The sequence below is a fragment of the Lissotriton vulgaris genome, chromosome 4_1 (genome assembly GCF_964263255.1).
Source record: "Lissotriton vulgaris chromosome 4_1, aLisVul1.2, whole genome shotgun sequence".
In the NCBI taxonomy this organism is placed as follows: domain Eukaryota; kingdom Metazoa; phylum Chordata; class Amphibia; order Caudata; family Salamandridae; genus Lissotriton; species Lissotriton vulgaris.
The window spans coordinates 2,111,965,420-2,111,972,872 of NC_141691.1; the positions used below are offsets into that span (position 1 = coordinate 2,111,965,420).

Consider the following 7,453-nt stretch of genomic DNA (forward strand, 5'->3'; position numbering starts at 1 on the left):
GGAATTAGCATTTTAAAAACTTATTAAATTCACTGAAAAAACCATAGGTTTCACACCAGTTATAGTTAGCTGGAAATTTTACTGACATAAAACCAATGAAATTCCCACGTTATAGTTAGTTGGACTCACTATAACTTGCTCGTGTAACGCACTGCTGATGACATCACATATTACATCACTCATGACATGGTAAGTGACATCACCCTGGAGGTTCTGAGGAGTTCTGCACCTTGGAGTCCCGCAGATCCTGCAACTTGAGGTCTCTGAGGTCCTGCACTTTGGACCCTGCTGCAAATTCTGTTTGTGGATATCACATTTCAAGGCTAAGATCTTTATTTTGACTTCTAAATGGCTGCTTATAACACCACCCTAGGATGTATAATTAACTTTTCTTCAATTTCTTTTTTTTAACTGCTTCCAGCTGCCACTCAGCATAGAATTGGAGGATAAGCTGTTAGGACCCAATCTGCTTTCAGATTATTCAAAACTATATGCACTGAATTCTGGGGCTGCTCCAAAAGTGAAATGTTGCCACTAGCAGGCAGATAACCCCCTCTCCAATTCCTGCCTGCGTTTCTTTCACTTGCCTCTTCTATACCTCCCTCTGCATCTCTCCCTCCTTCTTGTTCCCTTACTGTTCAACTACCTTTGTCTCTTGTTCTACCTCGCTTTTCCCCTCCTTTCTCATTCTGAGTACTTCAGTCTTCATCTCCTCCACACCCTCTCTGTCGCCTGAAGTGAGGTTTCTGAAACATTTCAAAGGTTCAAGGATTGGTTTGACGCTGACCCCTGAAGAAGCTGTGGGATGAAGGGAAGTCATTGAGGGACAACAAAGGGTTTCAGAGGGACAGATTTGATTTTTTGAGGACTGGAGGTGCTCTTTGAGGAACGTTGAGATATTACTAAAGAATGAGTAAAAATAAATGAAGGCACTAATTTAGAAATTATTTAGCGGAATTAATATCTATATTAAAGCACCTAAATCTAACAATGAGTGGCACAGAAGAGAAAGTGTAAGGTGTACTTTTTATAGAATGACTATTGATATAATCCCTGTCCGTTTTATGTTGCCTCTCCTTTTAGAGAGTGCTGTACGCCAAACACTTCTCATTAGTCTGTGGGATACACTCGCTGGATCTGCAATTGATAGCTTGATGTGCAGTTCATTACACGTGGTAGACAAACACATCATCATAGAAGTCGAGGTTAGATTTACATTTTAATAACGGCTCTAAAACCTTTCCTTTAGGAAAGCCTTAGTGTTAATCATAAGTGGGTGAATCATGTTTTGGCACTGCCTCCTGAATAAAAAGCATCTGTGTGTAATGTACCATTATGCATAAACCTCTGAATGTGAAACATTAGGGCTAATACCAAGGGTATAAATCACAAACATAATTTAGACCAAAAGTCTAATTTTAGGATTTTCAGTATTCACAAAGTTAAGTTAAGGGTAGCATCTTTACATCTGCACTTAGGGACTGGAATCTCCACACTTGGGGCCGAGATTCCGCCTCGGGAGTGCGGAGATTCTGGCCCTAGTGTGGACACTCTGCCTGAGCGCAGACATGAAGATACTACTCGTAACATACTTTTGTGAATACCGAAAATAGTAAACTTGGACTTTGATCTAAGTTTACCTTTGTGAATACCAACATTTGGAAACTTAGACATTTGGTCAAAGTTTAGCTTTGTGGATCGGGTCCTAAATGTATTATAATATTGTAACTGTCTTACTTTGCTTTAGTCTGTACAGTTGTATATGTCTCTCTACTATACCCGTCGTTATCTCAGAGTGAGTTGCTTTCATATACTTTCTAATTAACCAGAAATCATTTGAAACTTAACTCTGGATACAAGGGCCACTCCTGGTCAGAGAGGCATAATGAATACCTTATGCATGTTTCTTAACCTAGGGCAAAAATCTGTGGTATTAGCCCTCCAGGGACCTACACATGCTCCTTACTAAAGGCTGGGACATGCATAGAAGAGGATGTGGTTTTTAGAAAATTCCAATGATGTTTCAAAACACTAGAGGGAAATGTGAGGATTGGCAAGGGTGTCAGAAATATTGAAAAAGGTTTTGAGTACACTGGGGTTGTGGAAAACATGAGGTAGTTTCTATGTATATGATACTTTTTCTGTATACATGAGCGTTTCCCTGGGCTCAGGGGGCATTTTCATAAGACTAGGAGTTTGAGAGGCCCCTAGGTTGTGTTTTTGAGAACTTAACTAATATTTCTTAGAATGAAAAAGAGTTTTTAAAGACTGCTGATGTTTTGAGAGCAAACTGGGGGGTCTAAATACCATTTGGAGCTTTTGAAAGACAGGAGAGTAGCTATGATGTGACCTACAAAATAACATGTTATGATGTAGCATTGCTTTGGTAGCAGGGTGGATTTGTGTGGATTTGTGTGAGTTCAGTACTGACATCTCTACACTGCAGCCAGACCATCTCCTTACACACTGAGAAGAGGACAATAAACCAACCTTACCTGTTCAGGGTGCTTCTAACATCCTGCAAAACAGAAGAACAGGCAGAATGACATCAGTTTACATAACAGATTTTAGATTCTGCAGCATTATAGGTTTAATATAAGTTGTGGAATGTAAGTTAGGTTAAAGACATGCAAGATTCATACTCAAGGAGACACTAGGGTGCTGATCTCACTCCACAACACACACAGTCTGTGGTATTCTAAATAGGGTCACATGATACAGCACATATTTTGATATCCGAAATGGGCACACAAGACAGCAAAGCTTTTAAATTCTGAATGAGGGCAGATGACAGTACAGACTCTGATTTTCGAAATTCATAATGCTTTATAGTCTCACATTTCTGCAATCATACGGCATAGCCTTTTAAAACTTCTGCATTACTAGAAATAAGTGAGGATATATTAGAGAAACAAATAGTGTCTATTCTTGAAGTTACCTGTGCCAAAATGGCTCTAATGCTCTTACCTAATTTAATGTGCTCCTGTAGATAACGAAGGATTTTGGAAAAGCACAGGGTAGGATAATTAAGTCCCTTGTTTCTGTTAGAACAAGTCTACCCATACAAGCTGCAAATTTGAACTGTGTAAAGGCAGCACCTTGGAAAGAGCGCTTGTGTCTACTATTCCATAGTGCTTTCATTTAAAAAAGAAAAAACTGGCTCCAAATACTCTCAGAGAATTGGTTGAACTGGAACACCCTCTGTCAGATCCCCTTTCAAAGAGACACAGGGTATGCAGAAGCTATTGGGCCCAACTGTTGTGGTTGAGGCCTTTTACTCCTGCTGCCTCGTTTCCCAACCTACTATGGATCCTGTGTAACAGGGCCAAGTACCCAAAAGAATTCATCACCTTGCCCTAGCAGAAACCCTAAGCATTCGCAGAACCAGAGCGGATGGAAGAGATTTCTCCTACATTGCAACCAAGGACTGGAAAGAGCTACCGGTAAACGTCAGATGCTCCCCCACTCTGCAACTTTAGGAAGAGCCTCAAGACCTGACTTTTCGGATGACTCAGAGCTGCACCTTCCCCCCCCCCACCCACACCTTGAGACCCACACGGGTGAGTAGCATGCTTTAAATTTCATGATTGATTCTGCCCTTTCCCTTAGTAGTAGCTGTGGACGAGTAGTCAAAGGCTTCTTCAGGGGGAAGTGTAGCTACAGGTTAGTGAACATGACTCATAGCTTACAGTGTAGATGACATTGGTAGGCAACAACACAATCTCTTTGAGGTTGAGGCCCTAGTGTTCATCTGGCAACTCCCTGTCCCATCCTCTTCCTTACAATGTGTTCAGGGTTATTATCCATTCAGGTATGGTTGCATCCAGGGAATACTTACTGGTAGGCCTTACTCAAGGACCCCTTTGACTGCTAGAAAATAGTCCAAAATGTGTATTGTACCACAGCACCATCGCAGCGAGTCTCCCAGGGCTCGGCAGGCCCGTTTCAAGTCTTAAGCACTCCAGCAGTACAGAAGCATTCAGCGTTTCAGCTGGTGCCTCTCCTGCGGGTATTCACAATGCTCAGATCCTCTTCAGCGTTGAATTTCTCACAGGACACTCAGCAGCACACATTATGTGCAGGCTCTGTCCTCAGCAGCACAGCTAGCCTCAACAACAATTCGAGGCGCTCAGATTTTCCGCTGTTGTATGGTAATATTAGCTTCTCCCAATAGGGTAGACAGGGCAAATCTTCAGGTTCAGGTTCAGGGTCCCTGCATTGAAGCAAAGTCCTTTCTGCATCCTCTGGAGTCCACAGGGTGAGTCAGGGGGCAGGTCTTGGTGCTCAATTTTAAACTGCGGGTCGCAGCTTCAGTTTTCCTGGGCAACTTTCGAATTGGCAATACTGGGTACTGACAGCCCCTCCTAGCATACAGAGTTGCTGAAGTACCCGCTGGCAGGTAATAGATCTCTCCTCTTCAATCATATTTACCAGGGTGACCCTTCCTGGCATAGGGGTTCACCTCTGAGGCTCACACCTGTCTTGGCACTTTGTCTGCAAAATTACTCCTACAGTGGCCCCCTGGCATACGGGGTCATTCAAACAAGGCGGTATGGGTTTGGGGCACCCCTTACAGCACTCGATGCACAGCACAGTCCACATCAGCACTCTCTTGTCATACACAGGTCACCAATTTACTCATGCATATGGGAAACAACCTTATCAGGTCACAGCCATCTCCTAACACCTCTGGGTAGGGCTCCCCACTGGACCTCACTAACTCTTGTGTTCTCCTCTTCCTCACATGGCACACTGGTCTTGGCAAGCAGGAAGGTATGGGTGCTCCAGGCTCGAGCGCAAGTGTTCTTGCTTTCCCTAGGTGATGTCCTATCACCCAGAAGGGAGACTAGAATGCCTTTGCCCCCCAGTCTTTGTCACAGGAAAAAGTCTTGCAGAGTTTCTTCTCATCACAACATCTGTTTTGGCTGCTTGGCAGATGACAACATTTGGGTTCTCAACCGCCCCTTCTTATAGTTTATTTCCAGATACCAAATGTGATTAAGAGTCTGGTCTTTAAAGATTTATGGTGGCACCCTTCTTTATTTGAAGCGTACACTTTTCCTTCTCTTCTTCTTCTGGAAAGACTGTCCTTCAAAGCAGGAGAGATTTTAAAGTTGATTATGTTATAAATTGTTTGTAAAGGCACTTACACCAGATTGGTTTCATGGTGCTACTCTAAGGGGTGCTTTAGTCCTGGAATGTTACTTGTATGAGTGTCTAAATAACCATGTATTTAGGAGCCTTCTAAAACTCATGAGGTCTGTTCAGGATCTGATTTCTGGAGGCAGGGAATCCCTTTATCTGGGGCCTAGTATGGCGAACCTTGTTCCACCGAAATGCTTCAGTTTTACCTGCCCAAATTAAGCAGTGGGGTCAGTGTTTTTTAAATATAGGGGGACAGCTCCATCTTCTGGCCCTGTTTTAAATAACACTGACTCCACTGCTGTGCATACCCTTCAGTGCCCTTACATACTCAGATTATATAAGGCTTACATACTCTGAGAGGTATATTTACGTGTTTTGTGGCACAGACAGTCACCTAGCTGCACTGCCCTGTATCACAAGAAAGGGCAGGAATGTACCACATTTATACAATCCAGCACATTCCTGCCCTTTTCCCTGTGCATGTGTTGTAAGCAGGATTGTTTTTGTTCAGGAATGGGAACCTACCTGCTCATAAACAATCCTGAGATTTCATTTCATTTCTATGTGTGGAAAGAGGAAAAACAAGAAGAAATAAAAATGTTCCTCCTCGTTACGCCTCACCTACGAAGGAGTGAGATTTAGGAGCATTCCCAGGTTTACAAGACCTTGTCAATCTGGGGATACGTCAAAAGCCATGGGAGTTGTGTGGTAACACCCACTGCAATGCTCATGGAACGCCCCCCTTGTGCAGGGAAAGGCATCACAGTGATCTGTGCTGGGTTGCCTTACTCCAGATTTTTGAAGCCATTCAAAGCCACGCAAATGCAAAGCGTGGCTTCATAAATCTGACTCAGAGACTTGTGTCATGCATGTACCACTTTGCGTAGTAACAAACATGACACACACCTCTCATAAATATGCCCCTGAGTATTAAAGGACGCTGAGGGGGATGCACAGCAGTCTATTTGGCAGCGCTATTTCTTAGCGCAAAATGCATCGTCACATGTATTTTTGGATGAAAGGTGCATTTAGTGCTAAAAAATAGTACCAGATGACCACTCTGCGAGGAATTGCATGTCATTCATGGAATTGGCAGAATCAAATTCTGCCCAACCCTAAAAGTAACCTCTCTATGACTCTAAGTCAATGGGAATGGTATAGCAATGCATGGCAACCCTCTTCTTATTGGGGTTCATTTACTTGATATAGGAGGCTGGTTTATTTAGTATATAGTGCCCACCTATGGTGAGGCTCTGTGCACAGAGTCGAGGCAACCCTTAGGGATAGTGTTCAGGTCCCTGATAACCAAAACTCTCAAGCTGTAGCTATGGAGACCAGCTAATGCTTATTGGGGAAAGTACAAAGCAGGTGCATTTACCACAAAAGGCCTTCACACATGAAAAAAGCACTCAAGTGTTTACAAAAAATACTGTTGTTGTATTATTGGTAGGTTCATTTTTGACATTTCTAATTTAGCATGAGCTTCACTGTCATGAGGCTTCTTTTTGCGCCCGCTAGTACATGCTTTAATTTTGCAAGATTTTGTTTATGCATTTCACATGAGAACTGACTGCTTTTCGTGTTCTTCTGCTGTTCTCTGGGGTTTAGTCTGCACACGATGTACAAGGTTGATAAACAATGCCCATTGTTATTCTGTTCTGGGCAGTCCCTAGCACTTAGACATAATATGACACACAGCTGCACTGCTGAAAGTCGCGTGCTTTAATATTGCAGAAATGCATGTTGTGCAGAATCCCTGGAACATTGCGCTGCCAACGTTTGGTCTGGTTCTTATCTGCGAGACACTTGGGTAGTGCTTGCGCTTTTCCACAATCCCCTCATTTCTGTTTCTGAAGACGGTCGTGACGGTGTTTCCTCCTATATTGTAATATTTTATAGGTTTTTCAAGCTTGAATTTTAAAAGGTCTTTTTTTTTTACTTGTTATACTCACTATTGTGCTGCCACACCTAAGTTGTTATTCTCATCTCTTGATCATGGCGGCAGTAGTTATTGCAACACCTAATAGAGCTGCAATCAAAGCCTACTTGACTCAACATGGAGACTGTGATGCTGGAGTTGCGCTCATTTTTAGGTCTCGTAGACCTATTGCTGCCAAATTGCCTCTGAAGCGACCTTCACAGGTGGACGAGCGCCGATATCCCAGCGTGAACGCGCACGCCCAGCCCCCGGAGCCGTGCACATCTCCGATCTCAGTCAGCCATGCCTCTCTCAGTTCTCAGTTGCGCGCACACACACACACACACTCTGCATACACACACGCTGTATACACACACGCAGGCACACACA

General features: G+C 43.3%; 1 protein-coding gene across 1 annotated transcript in view; it reads right to left on the reverse strand.

Annotated features, from left to right (window-relative positions):
- The window catches only part of LOC147725145 (GTPase IMAP family member 9-like), a 146,204-nt gene extending 143,688 nt beyond the window's left edge, over window positions 1–2,516 (reverse strand). The window contains exon 1 of the mRNA XM_086967120.1: window positions 2,496–2,516. The gene's annotated coding sequence lies outside the window, so the exon portion shown is untranslated. The remainder of the gene's footprint in view (window positions 1–2,495) is intronic.
- Between the last annotated feature and the right edge of the window lie 4,937 nt (window positions 2,517–7,453).